Raw genomic sequence first — 26,794 nt, forward strand, 5'->3', positions numbered from 1 at the left:
AACACTCCGCTATTATGTATGATAGCGTGTTTATCCTACGTTTGCAAAACAATCACAAGTAAACCCACAATTTCCACATTAAAACGGCACAAGGACGTTTCTTCACCAGGGACTTCTGTTTCTCCTCGTGTTACTGCTTGGGTCACGGTTAGCCCCCTCCCCTTGTCAGAACGTGGGAGCGGGGGCGGACCATGACGTTTCATAGGTTTGTCAAAAGAAACGCAATGACTCAGGGAAAAAAAAAAAGATAAGCGGGGCAGAGGCGAAGCAAGAGCGGGTCACACTGTTCAAGGAAAAACAGCTGACAGTCCCCCGCCTATCTATACAGTAGTTCACAGATCGGGGTGTATAGGAGAGTGTAGGAGCACCGCCCTGCTCCTCAGGCTCGGCCCCAGGAGGGGAGGAGCAGACAGCGGCAGAAGCAGGCCGAGTGCACAAGCTTAGACAGAGCTGCCATTTCACAGCAGCCTGATCTCCGTGGCCTGGTCTTCCGCGGCCCCCGGGGTCCTTCATCTATATCTGTGCGCCCAGGAGGTCTGTTACCCGTGGGAGCAAAAGAGGTCGGTCCCGGTGAGTCGACTGCTTTTCTCCGTTTCCTGTATCTGTGTCTTGTTGCTTTGTCGCAAAGCAGAGACCGATTCGGGCGGCAGGGATGCCTTACCTGGGTTCCTCTCATGCTGCCGCATATGAGGCCTGCCACGGCGGCCTCCCTTTCCCGACTGCGCCGGCGGCCGCCGTTATCAGTGACCGAGCTCCGCTGTGGCGATCGGGAGTCGCCGTGGCCTAGAGCCCCCCGCTGGCTTCATCCTTTTGCCCGCTTCACGAGTCGCTAATGTGAATGGTCTACCCTCGAGTAGGCTCGTGCCTTTTTAGGAGGGCGGACAGCACTGGGTGCGTGTTTTTGTCACGCAACGATGGGTGATTTAAAAAGGGCTCATAGCGAAGAATTTAGGCAACCTTGTAATTTCTGCATAGGATCCTTTTAGTAGTTGTATTTGGACTGGCTTCTTCCTGGTGAGCAATCATCTACCGCACCCCCCCTCCGGACCCTCTACTTACAGCGCGGCTGACGGTCACATGCATCCAATTCCGAGAGCAGCCAGTGACAGTTCACCCTTTTTTTGTGTGTTTTCCAGAACAAAGCGCCATGTGTTGCTGCCTGCGTGTGTGCTGTATGTTTTCGTATAATTACTGTAAGCTCTTTGCATAGCGCTCATGCCAAACGGAGGCTTCTTAAACGTCCTCAAACGCCTTAAGTTCCCCGGAAGCCCTTACAGTGACTTACGTGTGTCTAAAAGTATATGTAATGGATGTGCGTCAAATCGTGTTTATTTTAGGTGTGTGAAATGGCAGTTTTTTTTTTGTCTTTTTTATATATATATATATATATAATGGGTTATGAGGTTTCAAACCGTTCTGCTGTGGGAGATGTTAAGGAGCAAAATACGCGTTTGCCCGTTATGTATTTATTTCACATAAATACCTACTGTTTATTTATGGTTAGGCTGCAAATGTCGATCCGTATTTGCCCTCTAATATTGATTTTATGCACATTTGCACAAATACATACCCTGCTATGTTGTGCGCCCATATGCTCAATTTATATTTAATGCCTACATCAAAAATGTGTTTCTTAATTCACAAGATATGTGGTTGTGTTTTTCATAACTTCGACAATGGTAAAATTGCTGAACTTTTTCCAAATTAATAATTCTGGAGTGGTGTTATGTCTGCCCGCTGCATTAATACACGTCTAGGTTGCTGAAGACTGTACAGCGGGAACATGTTGGGCATTCTTGAGACTATTGAAGCAAAATTAGGTGGAATTAATTCCCATCGTCACCAATTTAACGTGCGTTATAGTACCCCATGTTACAGATTTCGCAACAGTGTAAACTTGTGTGTGAATGCTGCTATGTGCTTCATTTTGTGGCTGCTTGTGATCGACTAAACTTTGACCTGTGTTTTTTATTTTTTTAAACTTTAATTGCCACTCTGTCAATATAAGATTCATGGAAATATTGCGCTACTTGTTTGACAACCGTAGGAAAATATCATTATTCCAGTTTGGTTCGGAGGTTTTTTTTGTATTTTGCACGTTATAATTCAGTAAATTTACTGGACTCCAATAACTTAATGTACTGCGGTTTAAATGTTGTTGTGTGCTTGGAATTTTAACGCATAGTGGACCATTCTCCACTAACGGCCATCTTAAAGCCAAATTCCCTCTGGAAATGAACACATACCCAGAGTCAAATCACCTAGGACATCTTAAAAAAAAACAAAAAAAAAACTAGCATTCCAGGCCTGGATTCACTACGACCTTCTGTAATGGACCGCAATTGAAACCCAAAGAAATGGGGAAAAACATTGATGAAGCGTCATCTCACTGAAACATGCCATAAACCTGCGCACAAGACGAAAAAAGGTATGCTCTGGAGATCACTCGGTCAGGTCGGTCCATCAGCTGCTGCCTTAAAACAACCCTGCACAACATAAGTGCAAATTGATTTAAAAATTCATTGAGTTTGAGGTTTACTGTGCAGCTTTGTACCAAGACTCCCAAAAGAGAGCCCTCACATCTCCACCTCGTCTTCTCTCAACTAACCAGCTCACCACTACATCTCCTACACTTTACACTCAAGACAGACCACCTCTTACATGGTTACTTCCTGCCTAACACTATCCAGGTCATTTTGGTGTAACTATGCTAAAGCTCACATCTTTAACTTTGTCACACTCCCCACCAGCAAGAGGCTAACCTGCTCTCATAGCAATAGATCTATCAGACCTTGGGCTCCCCTTTCTGTATGAAACACATAAACATGTTTCACCGTCCAGCTGTTAGTACATACTTGCACTCAGGACGTTCGTACTTACGGTGCACACTCATCACCTCCAGGCTTCACACTGTCCCTCCACCAACCATCTGTTCCACTAACAAACGCTCCCCTCCTTTTTGGCACTGTCCATGGCAGAGGTGCGCTAAAGAAAACCTCTTCCTATATCACCCATCATGTATTAGCATGTTACCCAATTTCACAGGTACATGTATAGTTTGAATTTGGGTGGGGCGAGGATACCCTGTTTGTTTTGAATAGGGGCGTGTTTTGGGGTGGAACACCTGTTGTAACAAGTATGCCTCTACAAAATGACTATTTTTCAAGGCTCCCTGTGACGAGTCAACTTCAGGGTACCAGTGGTCCAGGGGAGAATATCGTTTTTGTTTTTGAAACCATTTATCAGCCCCACACCTCTAGTAAGGGATCTGAAAAGATTGAAATAACAAGCAAATTATATGCCTCGTCCAATTTTTGTTAATGTGAATGGAACGGCAGGCTTGTCTCCAAAAGGTCGTGGATCGGTGGTTAGTTGCAACACAGTGAAAATACAATTAGCCAATGATACAACCTTGACTGGGCAGTCCCCTTTATCAAAGACTTTATTTATATTACGACAGTTCTAGCAACACTACGAAATGCAACCCACCCTGTAAAGGAATGCAGAGTATAGACCATTTTCAAATAACAAAAAGGGGTGCACTCTGGATACTGACAGGAGGGTAGTCTGTATGGTTAATGACCACAAGTTTAAGGTTTCTTGGCTTTAGCACAAAGGTAGCAATGGGTCTAAAATGTCTCTAGGGGTCTTTTGGGAAGGACCAAGGGGACAGAACAAAAATGTACCTTGTGCTCGACTGGGTTGAGTCGGCTTCAGGGTGCTTTGCAGGCTTCTGTGACAGCGTATGTGCTGGGAGTTGCTGCGGGTATTGGGCGGCATGACGATTCGGCGAGCGAAGCTGGACGAATGGCTGCAGGCTGGCCTACACAGCTCTGGGTCAGGAATCGTTCAGTGCTGATCAGCGGTTCTGAAGCACTGGTCGAGATGTCTCGGTTGTCTTTAACCAACAGTGGCTTGACAATGGTTAAAGTTGATGGCGGTTGCAGACAAAGGAACCCAACTGGCTTGAAAAGGCAGACGTTGGTAGATGCTTGTCGAGGCACTTCTCCTAGCTTCAACGGGCTTGTGTCATTCTTTAAGGCGGACGGGCGAAAGCTGTGTATTGTGTTATAGGCAGCGGCCTTGTTCTTGATTGTATGTTCAGAGACCTGCTGGCATTTCCTATCCAGAAAGCTTGCTGCTGAGTTTAGCAGGGCATGTTGTGTGCTGGCTCGGCACCGGTTCTGGAGGGCTGCAGGATCCTCTGAATACTGTTTCTCCCTCTGTTCACTGGGAGATGTTTAGGGGAGGGCTCTTGCTTCCCTCTTTGGAGATCCTGGCCTTCCTTTACTAGCGGAAGCTGTACAGCAGACTGCACCTTCAGTCAGGGTCCAAGTTTGAGTTCTTCTTGCAAAGTCTTCAGATCTGTCAAGGGGGGCTCAGCCCTCTTTTAAAGCCAAGTGGGCCTCAGTAGGCTAAGCCTGCTTCAATGTACCATCAACAATCTCTTGTATGCGTGGGGTCATAACCAGAGTGCTTTGCCACAGGAAAATGTCAGGGGATGAGAACAAGAACCGGGGGTGTCACAGAACCAAGATGGCGGAAACCTTCTCTCAGTAGAAAGATATCCGTCAGCACTCCCTTGTGATACTAAGTCCCTGTCGTGATCCCAGTCAGTGAGCACAATTCCCATTCGGGCATGCAGGAGAGGCAAGGGACAACACATCAGTCAGCAGGTCAAAAGTGGGTGCAAGCCTGTAAACGTGGCATTTGCACCATTCATAGCATATGCTTCCATAGTCTCTCATAGTGCTTACAGTGGTCTCAAACACTAAACGTGGCTGCCGCAAGATCCATTGGTAACCTGCAGCACGCTCTATACATATTGCAGAGGGAGCTACTTAAGCCCCGCCTCCGCTGGAGCGCTCGCTTCGCGTCTACTCCGCTGACAGCGGTTAACGCTACCGGCGTCTGTCCTCACAGAACCTGTCAAGAGAGAAAATAGAGACATGAGTTTTTACAGAAAAAATAACAGAATTCCATAGTTATATAAAAGACTTGCCGAACAGAAGTTATTTCCAAAGCGGTTCCTCAGTCAGCAGCATTTGTTGGCAGCCGCAGCATTTTCCGTCAGTTCTCTCGCAGCCGCAGCGTCTTCAAGCAGCAGTCTTCGCTCGCGGTTGCAATATCTTCAGTCAGAAGTTTCTTCCGCAGCCTCCGCATCTTCCGAAGGTATTTCTGCAGCTTTCCGAAAACCTGCCGACAATTTTCATGAACGAACATAACAGAAGAAATTTAAACGTACCTGAAGGTGCTTCAGGTTTTCACTGCACAGTAGTTGCTGCACTCTTCCCTGAAGGCTGCAGTTACTCTGTATAGAGAAATTTACGTTAAACGTTTCTTCATTTTGAGTAATGTCGCAGTCATTCCACAGCCATTAATCTTTTTTGAATTCTGAGAACATGCAAGTAAAAGGGAAAATATTAGAACGAGATCTCTCCAACATATGAACTTTTCAAGATCTAAAAGACTAAAGTATAGTCTCCAGATACTTATGCAAAGACAAATTCTGGGAAGGCAAGACATTAAGGCAGAACACATCAGCCTTCCAAAGTTCATTGTTTCTTCATTCATTCCAACGTGCCCCTGTAGAATAGCAAGATGGAGAGCTCCACAACAAATAAACACAGGTGAGAAGGGAGGGATTACCAAAGTACACAATTATACAGTAACCTTTCCGAAAATAGTTATAGCAGCTCCGTTGTTGTTGTTTACACAGAAAAGGAATCCAAAAGTGCCCAAGTAACAGGTCCACAGGCTGAGAAGGCATTACGCTCCTGAAGAGTCCAGGTAAGCGTTACAGGCCCACCCATCTTCATGTTGTTGATCAAAGAGTCTCTGGTTAATGGTCCTCTCTACGTGGTCCTTTAAAGTGGCAGGTCTCCCTTCAAGCTGCACCGAGACCAGACTCTCTGGCTCCTGCAAACTGCATTCTCATACCTTTATGAATGAGGTTCCATTAGTGGGGTGGCTTATTGTAAACAGCTCACCTTCATTGATTTTGAGTGCTGTAGCTGTCTTCAGATTGACAGTTACTTATGAAGGTTGTTGGGTTTCCTGTCATCATTGTTAACCTCTACAGCCAGGCCCCGTGCGGGCCTGTTTGAAATACCTTCTACTATTGATAAGTTAATCTCTACCACAAGCTGCTGGGCCTAACAAGAGTAGGGCGGATCCATGGAGCCTTTGTTAATCAGGCTGGCCATGGCAAGTCCCCTCCACCCTCTCCCCCCGCCCCTTTCCAGGAGATGACATGGTGTTTTTCCTGGCTGTTAAATTCCAACTCAATATGACCGGGCCAACTGTGCCTGTAGGTTGTGTCCTTTCGGAGTACACAGGTCTATGCATTTGTCGTGGTGGGAGCATAGGAAAATGTGTGTGGATTAGCCCCACACATTTTTCTGAGTTTGGTCATCATTCTATTTAAACATTTCAAAAAACCCTGGCCAGAGCATGCCCATCATGCGAATGGTCGAACTCCCCATGAATTTGTCACAGAAAGTTTACCTGTCCTTTTTAGGCTTTGTGCCTACCTATAGTTATGTAACTAGCCAGTGACCTCCCAAGCAAGCCAAGGGGTATACATTTATTGAAAGCCACTGTTTAAATGGTTCCTTATGGACCACTCCTTTTGAAGTGGACGTTACCTTCCCCGCTCTATGATTAGAAATGTTGCTTTTTTCACGTTTTTAATGTTCTATTTCTTTAACTTGCTACAGCACAGCTTTTGCCATTTATCTGTGCTTGCAGTACTTTGGTACCTGCAAGTAAATGGTGAGGTTATTGGTTGGTTAGTGATAACAGGGTTGATGAGATCTTCTGTCGGAGGGGCTGTGTTTTATTGTTGGCCTTTGTGCACTTTGCATTAGGGTTTAGCTTGGTGTTGTTCAGCAAGCAGGAACCATTCCTCTGCATGCCTTTTAGTGTAGGGGTATGTTGAGGTGGCAAGAGTCAGTGATAGAGCTGGAAGTTTTCAGCACGTTTTAGTCATTATGATTGTTTGTTTGTGGAGGGTGTTATTGTGGTGTTGGGTAGATTTCTAATTAGGGTTAGGAGGTTTAGTTAGTAAGTGTTGTACATCTTTCTTATCTAGCAGAGGTTGTGGATACTGCGTCAATCACCAGTTTGGATCAGTGGTTGTTTCCATAACCTCCATTGGTTCATTTTGCTGCAAAGTGACTAGGTGCGCAACCATGCATTGTGAGCTAAGACATTAACTGAGCAATAATGGATATGATTGTGGGGTAGTGTCTGGTATATGTGATCTGTGTCGGAGATCGTTGCTAATATTCACCAATGAGAAATTTGCAAAGTGGTGAATCGGGTGGTGATGCTTATATTTGGTCTCGATATATCTCGATCCAGAGTAATACAGAGGGACTTTCTATAGCATGTTTTAATAATTCTTTGAATCTATGCTCTGACCCCATTCTCAAAGCTGAGACCTGTAGTAATCCACTGGTTAGAGCAGAATACTAGTTGATATAGTAGTAGAGGGTTAAATACCTGAGGTACTGGAAGGATGAAATTTACGTATGAAATCTGTGGTGTTTATTTTTTTGGGGTGGGGGGAATAAATATTTTCCATAACTGTTTTTAGATAAGTCCAAAGATTCTATTCCTCACAGTAAACATTTTTAATATGTATGAAAATGTTTTGAATTATTGTAACACATTTTGATAATAACTTAGCGACTATGTGGAGCCTACTTTATCTTTCTAATTGTGAAGGTTTCATTGTAAACCAGATAAAAATAAAAAAAATCAATATTGACCAAGCCTAGAGCAAAAGGTATAGACTAGCAGATATAGAAACATAGATATTGCATTGTGGGTGGGGATCCCCTTTTTCCAGTAATATGCAGGAAAAAATGGGTGGAGACAGTCTGCACGTGATACCATTGTCTAGTTGGTGAGTGTGATCAAAAGATCAGATTGAGGGGCGTTTTGAGTAGAGGCGACCAGTCCATACAAGGTTTGAAATTGATGGGGGCTATTTCGCTCCTGCTTCGACCATAGGAGAGCCTGGTTAGCTTAAAACCTAGCTACCAGGAGCTACTTTTGGCGCCACAGATCAGCTGATGCCTTTCAATGCATATGTGACATGAGTGTTTGAGATGGGAATTAAGAATAAGGACACCCTTTTAAATATATTGGATCACACATAAGTAAAAAGTGTTGCAGTTGATATTTTTAGTTTTGCAATGCACCATTTACTTGCTCCAGATTCCCCAGTATTCACCCCTGCATGCTGGGAGATGCCACCCATGAACTGGTTTACACTCCTGCACATCGAATCCTGCCATAACATGTGGTTTAATTTTTTTTTTTTTTTTTATGACGCAGGAAACGAGGGCAAGTTCTGTAAACGGTGGCTTATAGAGAGATGTACTTTGTGTTTTCCATCTTGCCCACCATGTTAATTAGCATGATCCCAGCAGTTGCTCATTTCTTAATTCATATTAGTTTTTTGTCAGTGTTTAGGTGGGGATTTAAAAGAAATAAAAAAAATATGTAGAACATTTTGATTTCTTGGAGGCAATGGTGATACAGATCGATTTATGCTCTCTTTGTAAGTTCTAAGCCAGTCTGCTCATTCTGGTGATTGAGCCACTATTTAGATGACTATATGTTTCTGCTCGATAGTCATTGTGTACCTAATGGCATAAGTGATAGGATAACTCCCAGAATACAAACATTTTTCTTCCACCTCTGCGATCCTGTAAATGGAACGTTTGTTACAGGCACAACTTGACCTCTTCTCAGATGCCTGTATCTGAGATGAGCCTGTGTGGAGTGTTCTCTTAACTTTAAGAATCCTATAGAGGATGCGCCTAACTTGGTTTTCACAGTATGTAAACCATAAAGGGCCAAGGGAGATGGGAGTGAGTAGGATTATTAGTGAGACTTCAACCCGGCAAAGCAGACACCTCAGCAGGCCTTTTCTAACATAAGCAGGTCAAAGTTCTTATATCGTACTGACTGGAACCTCGATTCCAGCCAGCATTACATTTAACATAACCTCTCCCTTCCCCAGGGAAGGCAAAACGGTGCAAAGAGTTGGGGTGGGAGGGAAGAGAAATAGGATGACGTGTCAGTAATGGATAAAATCCTTCTTTGGATTAGGGACTGATGCCCTTCTTTGAACAGAGCAGGCTCGGCTTCTTGTAGGCACTCTGTGCAGCGTTTCCTTTTGGGGGCAAGGTCCTCGCTTGACCTGGATGCGCAGTGGTTTCTTCCTGAAACTTCACCCTCTGTGATAGTCCTGTCACTCGCATAAACAGATTTTCGGAACTCGCTGCCCCTACCTGCCAGCCATGGGGGCTTTCACATTATTCTCAGACGTCTTGTTGCCACTCCCCAGAGTAAAGCTTTCTTTTAATGGTTGTGATGATGGTTTCTGGAGTGGGTGGAATCTGAAGAGCCCTTTGGGCATGTGTTTAGCTCCTTCATTGTGATCCACCCCCTTGCCACAATGTGCTATGCTTTCAAAGAATACTTGGGATCATTGTATTGTTTTGAAGTCCGTTGCTTCTCTCTGATTCCATCTAAAATTACATTAATTTACCGTGTGTTTATCCTTGAGAGCGGAGAGGAGGTGCTGTGTGGGTGGTAGCCTAAGCAGCTGCAAGGGTGGGTGCTCCTCCTAAGGGCAAAGTATTCCGTCCCGGTGCCCAAATAGAGTGCAAGTCTATATGCATTGAGTGTTTCCTTAAATGCGTCTATCCAAACAAGGGAACTGACCATGGTTAGTTTGACATACCCCTTCACGTCAATAAGTGATTCATGCGCACGACCAAACCATTTCCTGCAGGGTGTTATAGAGCTGTAAAACGAGGAGTGTGGTGAAACACTTGTGTATAGGCGCGTAATAAATGCCATATCGTATCATATCATTGTCCTTCAGGAAGGCCCACGTTTCATTTAATTCAATTGCCTTCCATTGTCCATTTTTTAATTATTCCTTCAGGAATTTCCTCGCCGTCATTGAGATGATTAACTTGGGGAGGGACTTTCTTTGACACACAGGACCAAGTCGCACTCAGATTTTTCAGATATAATCCATAACTAAAAAGATTTGATTTTGCTCTGAATCTAGCGTTTTAAATGGATCAGTTGCGTTTAATGTAAGTTTTCTCCACACCGTGTGGATAATCCTGTATGGGTTGCAGGGGTAAAGTTGTGTGTGTTTATATAAATTTTATGCTGATCTTACCTTGCAGACAGTCCCTCCTTAGATCTTCTACTATTGCAGGAATGCCCGGCCACCAGTATCTTTTTCTGATGTAGTGCTTGGCCATGTTCTTCCAAGTTGCTCTTCAATGGCCAAATGCATGGTTTTGGAGTGCAGGCTCACCGGAAGGATGAGGTGGTTGCTTTTCTGGATGCCTCAATGGTGCGCTGACATTTTGGGAGACTTGTGCGTACTCGGAATGTCGTGCATGATACTCTTCCAGCCGTCATTGAGGCCTTTTTGCAGCTGGTTTGGCTTCTCTGGCAGGGGTGTTGCTAGGTCTGGAAAAGACCTGGGGCTATGCTAATGTTGGAACTGTCGGGACTGGGAGCTAGCCAGCCTTTTGGTTGTAGCTCCTGGAGATTCTATCCGGAGCTGCAACCAAAAGACCAGGGGCTATATCCCTCTTAGCCCCCACCTAGCAACGCCTCTGCAGTCTCTGGCATTCTTCCTGGCTGCCTGACGTTTCTGTCTTGTTGATATTTGGAATTGTAGTTCAGGCACCAAGGATTTTTCTGCCTCTTCAAATCATACATTCTTTTTCAAAAATTGATTAACAGAGTTTGCTAATTAAAATTGGGTTTGCAAACCAACCCGTTTTAGCAATGTTGTACTAATATGTTTAATGCCACCTGAAGTTATTTGTACTGAAGACATAAAATGAGCAATGATGCACAATTTTTGTGTACCATTCGAAGTAAGACATTAGTGAGATGAATGCGCCTTCTGTAAAATGGTGCATGTCCCCCACAAACCCACTCTGTTTGCGACACTGCTGCCAGCCATGCACAGGGAAACTCCTGTGTCGGCAAGTGTGCAGTCTTGCAGTGTTGGTTGCCTTACCTCCTAGCTGGATCATTGTAAGCAGCACACTCCTGGTTTTGTGTGCGGCTATCCTCTTCCGCCCCCTCCCACAAAATTGACTTTTAAAATCAGGAAGCTGCGTGTACCCCGTAAGTGTGCACTTTGGGGTGGCACTTTGAGTCCTTTTCAGATTTTTCTCCTAAACTGCATACTTTCTAACTGGCTGCAGGGAGTTGTATTCAATGAAGCCTGCGTATTTGCGCACATATGCCCGGCAGAGTAAAACTAGTTGTCGGCCCAAAAGAAACAGTAGCCCGGCTTTAGCCAACTCTATGGCACAATTGCTGTCCCTTGCGCCAAGAACGACAACGTTTCTTGCTGAGCAGTTCAAGATCTCAGGCTTCTTCCCAATTAGGTTGGTGCCGGCTTCTGTCGCTGTACCGACCCCCTCGGCGACACTGCTTTATTTGCCATTTGGAGGCATCACACTCACTCTATAGATAATAATTATTAAATGTATGAGAATCGCGTCTTGACAACTTCAGCCACAAGTGTCTGATACATTATTGGTATTAATCTGTCGGCTATGCCTGATTTAGAACACGTTGCTGCCGACTCTGGCAGTGATTTTGACTCCTCCATTATCTCCAGGAAGTCCATACTTGCAACGGAAGATTTTGCCCTGATCCTGAACGCAGTTGCGGCCAGTCGATGCAATTTTTGGACTCTGCTCAAACAGGGCTAAAGAACAATTTGAGCTTAATAAAACTCTTGCCCGAGCCGTGGACTTCATACTTGCTAATAGTTGTGGGGATGCAAATGTTAGATCGAATGAATCGTCTTGGGATTGTTGTTCCACCCCCTCTCTGACCTCGATTGTCAACCTCTGCGCTCTTATTGACCGAGCAAAACGAAAACTTTGAAGGGACTAGGTCTATGGCAAATGAGTCACCGGCATGATTCTTCCTTTTGAGGAAGCAGCGTATGTCTGCCATGAAGATTCCTCTTGCGTGGGGGGAAAGACGCCGCAAACGTAATATCAATTTGAAGCAGAGACAAATGAACAGTAGGAGTCAGCAGGTTATGCTAGATGTGAACAAAAAGAGGAATGCAGAGGCACTTGCCTACAAACAAGGTTGTAATCTGTATTAATACTTAGAATCACTATGATCAGTTAAAGAAAGGGCCAACCAGCCCTGGTGCCCAATGACCCACCAATTTCGGTCGTTTTCCAAAGGGACTGTTGGATAAATGGATCGATACAGACTGCTGAGAAGAGGGTGGGGAAACCTGAAACCGTTGTGACATCTGATGGCTTTTTGCAGAGGCATTTGCAGCGAAAAAGTCTTCTACAGCTGCCTCCAACTAGTCAGCCTACAGCCGATAATCTTTTGAATCCATTTGACAAGCATGGAGGCACATTTGACCAGGGCAATTTGAACCTTACCGGTTACCAGAAAACAAAGGGCAAAGCGATATTTGCTTGGATCAGCACAAGCCTGCTACGAATATGTCCACTGGGCAAGTTGGTAAAAATAGTAGAGCGGGTTCCAACAGCAGGTAGCCCTTTTCTTAATCGCAGTTGCATATTACAACTGCTACATCATATATTGCCATTGATCCATCGGCGGACATCGAAAATGTTGGAACTCCCTGAAATCAAATGCACTAACAACTGGGCTTTAGTGAAATTCATCTCACCAATTATTGTTGATCTTGTTTATACTTCTTCTGCACCTTTTATGATTTAATCGTCTGCCGCAAATTTTCAGTCAAGACACCCGACTGAGATCATTCAACCTCTTATCCCTCGTAAGCCCGAAACCTATAACGAGCTGGGCTATCCATCGGAGAGACTAAGACTTGCAACCCACCCACATACAGAAGGTGAGTCGAATGGGAGAGGGGGGAATGCTGGATTCCGCAATCCATGGGAGACAACCAATTAGAAAATTGTACTTGACCCGACCTGCAGATGCTGTCGTACACATTTCTTTCTTGGAATGCCAGAGGATTCCGTTAATTTCTTTGTAACCCAGCTGGACTTAAAGTAGTCACTGCAAGTGACATATTTTTACTCTAGGAGACCTGTCTGCTTGATGGTTTCATAATTGATGGGTATAAAAACCCTATGTTGTGTGGCTTTCACACTTGATATGGGGCATCCCCTGGGAGGATTCTGTATTGGGGCTTGAGTACACACAAAGTTGAGTTATAAAGGTAGTTCCTCTCCTTATGTATTAAGACCTGTAGTTGAGGACCTTCCCTCTCCTTTAGATAAGCTTTTGTTAATGAATTTGTACGACCATCCAGGGGGTTCAATCATATATGGAGGGAACCATGTTGGAATGGACATCTGGTTCCCTAGGTCTAATATGATTGCTGTGATTTTAATGCTCATTTTGCTCTCCAACTTTAAGTGGAACAGCTGCTCAAAGTGTATGCGAGGGTGCAAACATGGGTGCACACCACCAGAAGAGGGCTGAGATGGTTCGTTCTTGGGTAACACATCTCTATGGTTATGGCCTTGTACATTTGAATAGGAGTAATGGTGCAGCTAACGGCACTGGTAATTGGGTAGTAGATACATGGACAAACAGGAGGGCATTGTACAGGTTGGACTGTTTTTTGTTGGACCTGGCATTGAAAGGATAGTCAAATCATTTACTGCTGGCTTCACTGACTTTCGTTTGACTGTTTGCTTCCTTAAGGGGGAAAAAAAAAATCTGAGATCCAGCAACGGGTTTCTATGAATGCTAAGGGGAATCGAGTAGTCTGGACTGAAGCTAATGTTGAAAATATCCTGAATGGTTGTGGGACGTCCGTTGATGCATTTACTCAGTGTCAATGGGACATCCGCACCAAAAATTATCTGGACAAAGCCACAGGGTGGAGCTATATAACAATACATTCTGCCCCGCGATCTTTGATCTAGTTTTCTCCAAAGAAAATAAACTCTTGCGTGCCACCTTGCGCCATAATTTAAGATCCGGCACTATTTATGGGAAGCTAAGAAGTGACATGCCATACTATTATGGACTCGGTACAGAAATGGCTCTGAAATTACAAGCATGATCTGAATAACGCAAACTGGAGGTTTCTTTTTAGTCTACTCAAAACACACAACAGTTGTGGCATCTCCACTGCACTTTTTTAGTGGCAGAAAAAAGGAAGCAAGTCTGATTGCTGATAATTGCTGGGAAACCCACATCAGGAACTTTATATTATGAAAAAAAATGCTAAAAAGTATCCAAAATCCAATCCCATGTACGTTCGGATTAACGCATAGGATGATTGCGAGATTGAGGATCTAGAGTAGTGTTGGAAAAATCAAGGCCTCTAGGGCCCCTGGCCGCGGTAATATAGTGATTAAAAGAATTCCAAAGTTCTTGGTACAGCTATTGCACAAAGATTTCACCTTGGTGCTTGGCCAGGGAATCATCCCGGATAGTTGACGCAAATCTATTCAGATTCTGGTTTTCAAAAAGGGATTAAGCTCTGATCCCTGAAAATACAGTACTTGCCATGATCGACTTTAGTAGCAAAATGTCTCATCTCTATTAAGAAAGATAAAGTGGGGAGATGAAAACAAACTGAGAAACAACAAACTGGTTTCATGAAGCGGCTCAGTACTGTACATAAGAGTAAGAAATACATGGGCTACTACCTCATCGAGCTGATGCCCAATTTTAGAAAAAGGTCACGAATCAGCATTAATAGAATTCCAGGGGCAGAGGGGACACGCATGCAATGGTCAACCAATCTGACCGTAGCCCAGATTCTGGAGTATTAAAGATGTACAAGAACATTTGTTGAGCAATTGCGCTATACCCTAAAACAGATGTCATTAATATACAAAACAATAGCAAATGCAAGAATTTGTGCTTTAATTGATTGCTGCCAACACGTGTTTCAACCTTTTAATGACAGGTTTTCATCAGAGCTACAATCATGTACAGTAAAACCAATTAATAACACATCCGTTTTTTTTTTACCGAGTGTTACATATTATACATTACCGCCATATTAGAAAAAGAGATCCATATATCCTGTTGTATCCATATTGGTGTACAACACAAGGATAAAATGCGATTTTTTTTTTTCCCAGCATGGATTACAAGGAAAAGGGACAAGGGTATAAACAACAAGCTCCTATTCGAACACATACACTAATATCACTGGGCATAACCAATAGTTTGCAGTGCTTGAATGCCCAACCCAAATGGCTAACTAGCACTATCGCCACCAGGTCCATGTGTCCACCATCAAAACGGCGCCCGTTGTGAGAACTAACTGACAAACAGAAGCTCAACCAATGTTCTTACCGTTAATATGGAATAATTGGCGCCCGCTAACCTCTGGACATTGCAGTATCTTGTAACCAACACTTATTATCATCCTAATATTAAAATCTAAATTGGTTACATATGATTACGCCAGCGCCTTTGATTGTCTCACGCACTGCCCTATGGCGAAAATTGGCGGGCTGGGGCCTCGATTCATCCATTTTTTTTTTTTTTTTTTTTTTATAATTTTTTGATTATTAATCAACATCAAAACCAAGAACCCCCACTCCCACCACAGAATCCTCAAGTTCTCCCCCCTCAGTCAGTCTTTTCTCCACCCCCGTAGCCATAGATATCCAGTAGCTTGAGTCTTTGAGGGCACCACTGCTCTCTGAATTCCCTTCTCAAATAAGCCAGCGTCTCTCCCCACTCCGTGGAGAAGTTCTCCAGTTTGTTATTGATTGCATATGTAACCCATTCCATCGATACAATGTCCCACATCTTCCTTAGCCAATCTTGTTCAGTCGGGATCGAGGGAGACTTCCACCTCTGTGCGATGAGCGCCATTGCCGCCAAGATGGAGATCACCCTCGCCTTGGAATGACTCCGCCCACCTCCTCCTGACCACCCCTACTCGAAAGTATCTCTTGGGGATCATAACTGCCTCCCCCCCAGATGCTGGGTGTGGGCCCGTGTGAGATCGCTCCAGAAGGGCCGGAGTTTTGGACAATCCTACCATATGTGTGCTGCAGTACCTTCTCCCCCACACCCTCTCCAGCACTCCCCCGATATAGCCGGGTAAATTCTGTGCAAACGGGCTGGGGTATAGTGCCAATTGTATACATACTTATACCATGCCTCTTGTAATTGCACCGCTTTTGCCAGTTTCGGGATCTGTCTCCACAACCTCTCCCAATCTTGAATCCCTAGACTGACTCCCGATCGCTGCTCCCAGCTCCTCATATACGCCCAGGAAGGTTCCGAGCCAGTAAGCTCTAGCTGCTTATATTCGCCCCTTAGATCCCTCGTGCGTAAGAAGAAACCTTTCAAATTGAGTCAAATCCCGGGTCGCAGCCTTTCTCACCCCCGCGGACATTAACCAATGTCTGATCTGGAAGTATCTGTGTCTCTCCTGCTCCCCTATCCCAAATTCCCGCTTGCAATCCTGGAACGTTTTAACTCCTGTCCCACTGAACATGTCCCTCAGGGTATTGCAACCCCCATCTTCCCAAATTCGAAACGCCCCCTCCTCCAATCCTGGGGTAAATTCACCATTTTTAAAGATCGGGGTAAACTGAGAGGGAAGGGTCGAGATTCCTCTCCTAACTACAGCCCTATCCCAGCAATCCACCACTCCTTTGGTAATAGCGCTTAAGTAAAGGTGGGAAGGTCTCAATCTCCGTGGAAGCCACAATATTTCCCCCAAATGGCACCGAGCAACGGCTCTGTCCATTTTTACCCAGTGCTTGAGATATGACGCCGAAAACCATTCCCTGATCACCCTAAGCGGGGCGGTTTCATAATAGCGGCGGAAGTTGGGGAAAGCCAGCCCCCCCCTTCCCCTCGAGGCAGTTAATACGCGCTGAGATAGGCGAGACCTCCTACCCTCGCATATAAAGTCCTTGACCGCCCGGTCGAGTTTCTTAAACGTTTCTGGGACCGATAGGGGAATGGCCTGAAACGAATATAATAGACGGGGAAGAGTAACCATTTTGAAAACTGCCCCCCCCCCCTCCCCAACCAGGAAATTTTCTGGGCTCCTATTTCCTTAGATCCTTTTTAATTGCCAATAATATGGGCTCATAATTTGCCCCAACCCAGCCCGACAGCGAGGGCGTTATCCTGACCCCCAGGTAAGTAAGCCCAGCTGGGCTCCATTTAAACGGTGAGAGTGCCCTCAGCTCTTTCGCTTCTCAGAAACAAGTTCATTAGTTCCGACTTCTGTAGGTTGACCCAGAGCCCCGACACCTCCCCAAATTTGGCGAGTAATTCTATGCTAGCCTTAATGGACCCCTTTGGATTAGTTAGTGAGAGGAGCATGTCATCCGCAAAAGCTGCTACCTTATGCAGGGCCCCCCCGAATGATATCCCCCTAATATCATCCGTCTCTCTTATTGCCTGAAGAAACGGTTCCAGGTATATTGCGTAAAGCAACGGAGATAGGGGACACCCCTGCTTTGTCTCCCGTTGTAGTCGTCGGAGTGGCTTAGACATCTCTCCAGTCACCAAGAGACGCGAGGTGGGATTTCTATAATTAGCAGCGACCATGTCTATAAACCCCGGCCCTAAGCCCATTTTCGTCATCACCTGGAATAGGAACGACCACTCCACCCGGTCGAACCCTTTTTCAGCGTCGAGTGCCAGCAAGACCGCCGGAGTGTTCGTTTTACGGGACTTCTCTACAAGATGGGCTACCCTCCTGATGTTGTCGGGAGTCTGCCTTCCCAGGACAAAACCTGCCTGGTCTTGGTGGATTAAGGAGGCTAAATGCTCTTGCAAGCGCCTCACTAATATCTTGGTGAAGATCTTAGCCTTAGTGTTAATTAGAGCGATTGGGCGATAAGAGGCGCAGTCCTCCGGGTCCTTCCCCACTTTATGGATAAGGGAGATTTTGGACTCCTCCATCGTAGGGGTGACCCCACCTTCGACACGAAACGTGTTGAATAGTTCTGTTAAATGCGGGATCAGTTGATGAGAGAACGTTTTATAAAAGAGGTTCGTGAAGCCGTCGGGGCCTGGGGGCCTTATTGAGCGGAAGAGACGCGATGACGGACCGCACCTCGTCCTGAGAAATAGGATGACCCAGCTCCTCGCCCTCCTCCACCGATAAGCGTGGTAGGGGCAGGTTCTCCAGAAACTCTCTCTGCAGCTGGGGGTGCGGACCCTGCGAGGAGTATAGCGCTTCATAAAACTCCACTAGCCTCTCTCGAATCGCCTCATCCCTCGTGAGCCTCCTTCCTTCAGCATCTTTGACGGCCAGTATAACCCTCTGCTCCCTGTGCCCCCTCGGGAGGCGGGCCAGCAGGGAGCCTGCTTTGTTAGCCTTAGCGTGGTATCCCTGTCGCACTCTCAACATAGCACTTTCCGCTTTTTTAGTCCTTAGAACCCCCAGCTGACCCTCCACCAGCCTATATTCCCTGTAAATCTTTTTCGTGGGGGTCTCTTGTACCCGAGCCCTGGCCGCCTCGACCTCCCTTTCCAATTGAGACTCTGAACGTCCTCAGTTGCCTGTTCCTTTCCGCCTTTATAGCGATGAGCTCCCCCCTCAAGGTCGCCTTGAAGGCGTCCCATCTCGTACTCTGACTGGTATCCGAGGCATTACTTCTCTCAAAGAAATCCTGGATCCTACCCCCTATTTCCTCCCTCAATACATGATCCCTCAAGAGTTCTCCTGGAAACCTGCAGCCCCAGACTCCTGGTCGGCGCCTCCCGAGATGCATGGTCATTTGCACCACCTGGTGGTCGGCTATCCCCAAAGGGCCCACTTCCACCGCTTCCACTTTCCCCAACAAGCTAGCAGACCCCCAGATGTAGTCAATACGGGACTGAGTTTTGTGGACATCTGACAAGAAGGTGAAGCCCCCTTCTTCCCCCCTGTGAACCCGCCAGACATCCCTTAACCCGGCCTCCTCCCATCTCTCCTTTAATTGAGGAGACGACACCGTGCCACCTCCTCCGGTCTCCCGCCGGGATCTGTCTCGCACTCTATCCCAAGCAAGATTGAAGTCCCCCATCAATATCACTTGCCCTCTCGCGAAGTCCTGCAGTGTGCGCAGAGTTTCCCGTAAAAACTGCTCCTGACCGCTTAAGGATTGCGAGAAGAAACAAACGTGGTCACGCATATATGCGAACTTACACAAGGGCTAAACAACAACAATGTTTATTGCGTTGAGATGCCAGTAAAGGGAAAGACTGAGACGGCTTTCACTTATCGGCTATAACACGTGCAGGAAATCGAAAACTTAGCGCAACCTCACGTATCCTGTCACTTGGAACAGGTACGCAATGAGTCATGCTGGTGATAAGTTTAATAATGCACCTGAAAAGAGACAACATAAACTGAACACCAGCCTGATCATGGTTTTTCTTGCAGGCTGTTTTTTGGTTATCTTGTGAAGTTGTAAAAAAACATGAATGCACGAACCACATCATTGTGGCGGTACCTTCAGAAACGCTATCAAGGGGGCTTTTCTGATTTTTTAAATTTTTTAATTTATTTATTTATTTTTTTTATTTTTGACTGCTGTCTAAGTACTTGTTACAGCATCTCTCGAAGATGATGTGCATTGTAATACTGTAGAGTGTGGAACGAAAAAGTCTTTTGATATGAATGTTCTTACTAGGACCTGTCTGATGATTAATAACATGCTATAGGCGGATGTCACTCTGTTCTGGGGAATAAAAGCCAGGACCTCTGATGCTAGATGTTTCACATGTGTGCAAAGAATTGATGGCAAATTCTGCTGAGAGCTTTATTATTGTCAGCATTAGCATGTGGTTTGAGCATGACCGCATGCACGGACTAATATGACTAAATAATAAATAATGGAAATGCTTCAAAGAAAGTTATTAACAAACGAGTGAATTGAAAGAGATCTTATGAAAATGAATACGTTTTTTGTTGTGCACAGAAATCTTAATGGGGTTAGAAGAATGAATTGGGCAAATAGTGTAAAAGTATGAATACAATGTATGGGTCAGTTTTTTTAAATATCTATTTGTTCGATTTTGGATGTGTTTGTCCAATGTATAAGATCCAAGAATCCTAGAAGTATGTAACGCTTATCCCACAAAGGGATCATGTGTCCTGAAGACAGCCTTGAACCAAAACCTAAAAACTGATTAAGCCACGAAGGTTGGAAAAAAGAGCAAAAAGGCTAGAAACAGACTAAGCTGTCGACACTTTTTCTTATGAGCACTTTTTTGTCACATACATGTCATCTAAATATGGATAAAAGTCACTCATAATAGGTCACTAACATCACCTATGTTCTTTACAAGAAGTGTGATTTAAACAGAAAACACGAGACTGTTTGATGAAATATAGGATTCATGTTTGCTTGTTCACTTTTTGATTTGTATGACTTTATGACGTAGTTGCTTGTTTTTTTTTTAGACATCGATTTGTTAATAAAGAAAGATGGTAATATCAACAAAAAAAAACAAAAACTGCTCCTGACCTACATTAGAGCCATACACTGAAGCAATAGTGCACTCCACGCCTTGTATCACCCCCCTCACCATAACGTACCTTCCCTCCCTATCTCTCAGAATATCCTGGAGCCTAAAATGAATCCCTTTCCCGAAGGCCAGGGCCACTCCTCCTTTTTTGGTTGAGCCTGATGTGAACCGTAACTGCAGAAAGCCTTTCAGGCGTAGGCGGCCCTGGTCCTGCCGGCGCAGGTGGGTCTCCTGCAACGCCAGCACATCCGGCTTATGGGACCTAGTAAATTGCTCCAGTTTTTTCCATTTGAGGGAGGAATTCGACCCCCTCACATTATGCGTTAGCCACCTGAAGGTTCCTGGGGGGCCCCAGGCCCCTACTTCGGCTTCCCTTTTGTTTTACCCCAAAAACGCCCGTCGGCGGTCCACCGCACTTCTCCTGCAGCGGGCTCCGGGGCCTTCCCTCGCCTTCCAGCCTCCTTCTCACTGTCCCACCATCTGTCCAGGCCCTCCCCTTACCAAAACAAGCTGTGGTTCCCTCCCCACCCTGCATCCCCAACTTAGGGTGAGTCCGTCCCCTCACCCAACCCCCCTCTTTCCCCTCCCCATCCCCCACGGACAAAACTGCCCTTATTTGACCCAAGATGGTCTAAACACTGCAAATCACCCCCCCCCTCTAGTGAATCCTTACAAGGGCCCACCACCCCTATCGCACCTGACAGTCGGGACCCCCCCCCCCCGTGCACCCAACTCCACTTCTCCAGCCAACTCTGCGGGGCGTAGCGCAGTTCCCTTCTGAGGCCTCCTTTTTTTACCCCCACCGTTGACCATTCCCAAGGCCTCAACCTGGGCCGGAACTCGTTTGCATGAGGGGAGCCTCGGTCAGGGGCACCCTCCCAGTCAATTTGCAAAAGCTCGGCTCCTTCCTGTACCGTTGTAATGCGCTTAGGCTTTCCCTCCCATTCAAACACAAGGCCGAACGGAAAGGTCCAATTATATCTAATGCCTTTATCATTGAGCCTTTTCAGGACGGGCCCCATCAATTTCCTTTTCACTAGCGTGCTGCCCGCCAAATCCTGATAAAGCGCTATCTGCTGGCCCTGGTACATGATCAGTTCCTTCTGCCGTGCCATCCGCAGGACTGTCTCTTTTTGTGCTTATCTGGCGAAAGCCGCCACCACATCCCTTGGCCTTGGTGTTGCTCCTTTTGGAGACCTCCCCACCCCGTGGACCCGGTCTAACTCGACCTGTTCCGGGGAGTCCATACCCAGAATGCCCGCAAAGATATCCTGGATCACTTCTTTCAGGTCCTTATCCTTGGCTGATTCCGGCAGCAGTTTCACCCTGATGTTAATTCTACGGGACCTATTTTCCAAATCTTCGACCTGCGCCTCCAAATTTCGAGTGGCTACATCTAGTCTTTCGATAGCTTCACTGTTGGCAGCCGCATCTTTATCAATATCCTGTAGGCCTTTCTCCAGCAAGTAGGTTCTGTCTCCCAGTTGTCTCATTTCCTGCCAGATCTCCCCTAGGGCCTCGTTCAGGTCCGCTCTCATGAGCTGAAACTGGTCCTGAAACGTCTTAGCAAGGTTAGTCTGCACATTTTTTACCTCGCCCAAAAAGTCCTGCTTTGACATCAAGCTAGACGCCTGCTCTGCGTCCTGCTGGATAGAAACCGCTGCCCCCTCCTGGTCACTTCTCATTCCTGCTCTAGTATCTTGCGGGGACCACAGCGAACGAAGGGCACCGGGCACATCACTTGTAGTGTGGGGGGCACGTCCACCTTTGCCCTTAGGTTTCGTAGACATGGCCCCTCCACGCCCTCCCTGCAGCCTCCCTGGCACCTATCTCATGGTGTGTTTGACGAAGTTCCTCACAGTGGGGGCCAAGACTCCCAATTTTCCGCAGCCCCTTCCCCCGCTGGGGTAGCCCTCCTGGCTCACTGGTTCCTGAAGCCTGCAGCTCGAGTCCATCCACTTCAAAAGTGGTCACTCAGGTGGTCAGAAATCGAGCTTCCACCTGCCAATGCGTTGAGTGCCACCACGCTGTTTCCAGTTTTAGTTCAAATCAAGGGGGCACCCCCCCTTTGGGGCCAGCCCAGCGCTCGGGCCCGCCAGCCCACCCCCGGTGCCCACAACCCCCCCCCCCCCAACCCCAGGCGGCAGCGGCCTCCAAACATGCACCTTCTTCCCGAGGGGTGCTGCACTCCCCGTCCCTCACCAGAGCTTCCTGCTCTTCACCGATACCTCTGGGTCCCAAGGCGGTGTGTCTCCAGGTAGCTGGGTTATGGGCCCGGGCTCCTACTCCACTGACGCTCCACCAGGATCCCGTTCGAGGTCCACGAGGCCCCGTAGGAGCGCTCCTCAAGGCCACCTGCCAGGGCCGACACAACTGCGTTGTCGCGCCCGCTCTGCCGCTTTTCCGGCTCTCCTGCTCTCTCGCTCTCCGGCCGGGGCTGTGTCTCAACCTGCAGCTTCTTCGGGGGGAACCTCCCGCGGGTCTCCACCGCAGACAAGGGATCCGCTGCAGCAGCTCCGGCTCCGCCGCAAGTTCGGTCCCGGGAGGCCGCCTCTCTCCCGAGGGTCTGGGCTGAGAAGACCGGAGCGCCGCCTGCCGTCCTACTCCACTCCTCCCAGGTGGATTTGCCGGCACCCGTCGCCTCCAGCCTCCAGGCAGGCACACTGGGGGGGCTTTTCGATATAATATATTCCGCTGGCGGGGTGGTGGGCACCGCTTTGCCTTCGGGGTACGAGGAGCTCCGGCAGCGCGCTCACTCCCTGCCGGCAGCCATCTTGGATTCCTGATCCATCCATATTACATATGATCAAATAAATGTACATCAACGTGTCACTGGTTCGAATTGAGTGGTGCGGGACAGACTACTAGGCCCATTGCAAGCAACTGTACTGTGGGTTGCCTCGGAAATCTCCAATAAAAAATTACAAAAGTAATCCAAAAAGGGGTGTACACCAAGCAAGAAGTAATGCAATTTATTCTGGGTCCAGTCACATCTGGGAAAGCAAGATTCATAATGAATGTGGAGCAACTGCATGAAAGGCGCTGTCCAATATACGCCCTAAAACGGAAGCTTTTATAATCCTATATAATAATTGGCATGAAAACGATTTGCAAAATTAGGATAGTCCTCCATGTGAAGCTGGTTGGTAGAGTTTCATCATTCCTCCAGTGTGGGGGACACACTATCCTGAAATGATTGGGTCCTGCAAACCTTGCTACACCACCCTCTACCACCTTTGTAATATCACAGTCCAACCCCAAATTCCCACATCGTAGTGCCAAAATATTAAGACATTTGAGATGACCAGCAGGTCTTTAGTCATCTGCCGCCAGTCATCTCCATCTGTTTAATACAACAGATCCTGACACTGCAAAAGCCTTGGACCATTGACAAGTTTCCGTTTCAATGTAGCATCTTAGGAACTCTTCGAACCTCTTCCCAGGATAAGAAGTGCAAAGGGGCAATTTGAAACCACCACGGGACGTTTTTAAACCACCAGACCAGTTTCATCAAATACGTCTAATTATAAAATGTTTGTGCATTCACTGCCTTTCCCCGGCACTCGCTTAAGTATCAAAGCCTGTTCTTTTCTTACTGTATGATCCTGGGACCGTGTAGTTTGCAATGTGCTGCCAGCTTCTGCGGGTACTAAGCAAGTTAATAAAATGTGAATTTGTGTCTAGCAAAAAGCATGCTCGGAGTCCTGTTTACAGTGCCTCAGTCTAATGTTACGCCCTGTATACTGCCTGTAACCCACTGTATCGCCTATGTTATTTGCTTGAAACACAATTATTTAGGGCATTCTTCAGCCTAGTGCATAGAACAGTGTGGCTATCAACCAAGCCCCCGTCCCCTTTTTAGTGGGATAATCCCACAGCTGACTAGTTCGTGACTTTTTACAGCTCTGAACTTGCATTTTTACCTCACAACCATGGTTTGAAACTGTGTTGCATGTTGGCCCCTGTTATTTAACTTGTATCCGGCAGACATGGACGAGACTGTAAGAGCTTCTCGTAAATTTCCAAATTCATGGGAACCATGGATGTCATACAATGACGTGGTGCTTTAGGCCGCACCCATAAATTTGAGAGAGACAAAAATCATGGTTGTGGGGGAAAAAAGCCTGCTGCAGTGGGTACTTCAGCTAGAAATTAGGCAGATAAACCTTGGTGATGGTAAATAGTTGTGTACTTGGGCATACCCTTGAAGAATTGCGCCCCCTTTTCCTTTTTATGGGAGCTTGCTGCCACAGGAAATGCTTCAGAAATGGTTGGGCATCAAACTTCTTAGCCAGGAAAGAGGGATGGAGTATAGAGGGCCTGCTTGAGATATACTAGGTTAGTGTCATCCCTGGTATTTCATACAAGTTGTTGACTTTACCCTTGCAATTTATTACCTTGCTTAACATTGAGGGGACAATGTTGTGCTCCTTGTTGGGCCTCCTGAGAGCAGTCCCAGTCAGTGCTCCACATAAGATTTGGTAGTGGGAGTATTTTACTCCCTGTTTCTTGTGAGTAAAATGATTTATTTGAAATTATTTTGTTTAAATTCTTTTTTTTTTCTTTTTATTTTTTTTAGGGAGTACAAATGTAAGTCCAATTCCCAATCAGATATTTTATAGGCGACTAACAAATGTTTTAACTGAATTAAAAAAAATATTTATTTCTTTGCACCTAGTTATTTAATGCACATTAAAAGATACATAGTTCGGGGGCAATGCGTTTGTCTTGGAAGCAAGACAACGCAGCGCAACACAGGTTCAAATCCTGATGCCACGCTTAGAAACAACTCTGTTATTAAGCATGTTAAAAAAGAACAATTGTAATTGCTTTAACCAGACTTATTGTGACCTCGAAAGGACCTGCTTGGAGCACTTGGGGACACTAGTCTTACAATTTCTCTCTAAGGTGTATTTCCATGATTTCCTCCTTCAGTTCAAAGTAAAAACTGCTAACTGGGATCGCTTGTTATATCAACTTAAATTGTCTAACAAGAAGATGTATGCCGAGTATATTGCACAACGTTTTTTTTGCCTGGTAGCCTGCGCATTTACCTAACATTTTGTGGCCTTGTACTTGGCCGCTTCATTTTGTATCTCAGTTTCAACAGTCTGACCACCATTGAATATATTGGTGCTTGGCAGGGGATTCCTGCGGAACAAAGGGAACGCTGGTTATGTAGAGGAGGGATTGAAACGGTAGTCGCATTCTTACAGCTTCAGCTTGTCCCCGTCTTACTACACCATGTTAAAGGATATTTTCACTGCGCACTATCACCACCGTAGTGGTCCCCTGGCACTCTGGTGGATCTCAACGAAAGGGGGGAGGCTTAGGACGCGTTAGGATAAAGTTTGGAGCGAGAGCAAGGGAGCTGTGATGTGCTGTGGGCAGCTTCAGTACCGTTAACACCGTTCACTGAGCTTTTTGGTGTGGTATCCGGTCAGAATCCTTGTGTGGGGTTCTCTGTGGTGTGTTAGTTGTTGCGGAGTGGTGAAGTGCATGCGGGGGTTGCTTATGTGGTATGGTTGTGTTTAGTTGGGGTTTGAGAGGTGTGTGAAGAGGGTTGATGTTTTAGTAGGGTTGGTTATTAGCATTGTAGTCCAGAGAAAATGTACTTTCATTCATGTGTCTTACGAGATTTAGACAACATTTATTCCTTATAGTGATCTAGTTTCTGCTTGACAAGGCTGTCTCCTCTCTCAGTCGATATGTTGCGTTAGTTAATCTCTACAATTCGATCTGTGTTCTTATTCAGGCCAGCACCTACATCCCAGTCTGTTTGATGCAAACTGGTCCCCGCAGAACTATCTACTTGCGACCTGTGGCCATAACCATCGCTCTGTCTGGTTGCGACTCGGTTCAGTTCAGTCCTTGCCAGGAAGTCTGGATTGGCGTGGTTGTGTGTGTGTGGTTGTGTGGTTAATCATTCAGTCAGTACATCTCTGCTAGGGTGTCGTGTATGTCGGTTTGGTGCATTCGGTTTCGACTTACTAGCTTTGGTGTGGGATCTTAGTGTGATGATAGTGGTCTCAACTGGCTGTCGGGTTAGCTTATGTGGATTGGTTTGATGGTTGTCTTGTGGGCGTGAGGTAGTAGTTGGATAGTGTGGATGCACAGTTGGGTTGGGGTTTACGCAAGGTTCATGTAGTCATGTCTGGTAGTGGGTAGGGCTGATAGTTGGGCCTGTTTGTGTCAGCCATGTTAGCTATTCTGTCCCGATTGGGTTGTCACTCGTGGTCTGTTCCGCCTAGCATTGTCTCTCGTTCTTGTGGATGTTCCCCTCTGTCGG

At 46.2% G+C, this 26,794-nt stretch overlaps 1 protein-coding gene across 7 annotated transcripts in view; it reads left to right on the forward strand.

The window, feature by feature from the left end:
* Positions 1-223: 223 nt before the first annotated feature.
* ACO1 (aconitase 1) overlaps positions 224-26,794 on the forward strand; it is a 792,824-nt gene continuing 766,253 nt past the window's right edge. For 2 of the 7 annotated variants that reach the window (XM_069625996.1, XM_069625993.1), the window contains exon 1: positions 411-560. The gene's annotated coding sequence lies outside the window, so the exon portion shown is untranslated. Of the gene's footprint in view, positions 571-26,794 lie in introns of all 7 variants that reach the window. The other 5 variants (XM_069625994.1, XM_069625997.1, XM_069625992.1 and 2 more) reach the window with 4 other exon arrangements.

The sequence above is a fragment of the Ambystoma mexicanum genome, chromosome 6p (assembly GCF_040938575.1).
Source record: "Ambystoma mexicanum isolate Mex_15411 chromosome 6p, UKY_AmexF1_1, whole genome shotgun sequence".
Lineage (NCBI taxonomy): Eukaryota > Metazoa > Chordata > Amphibia > Caudata > Ambystomatidae > Ambystoma > Ambystoma mexicanum.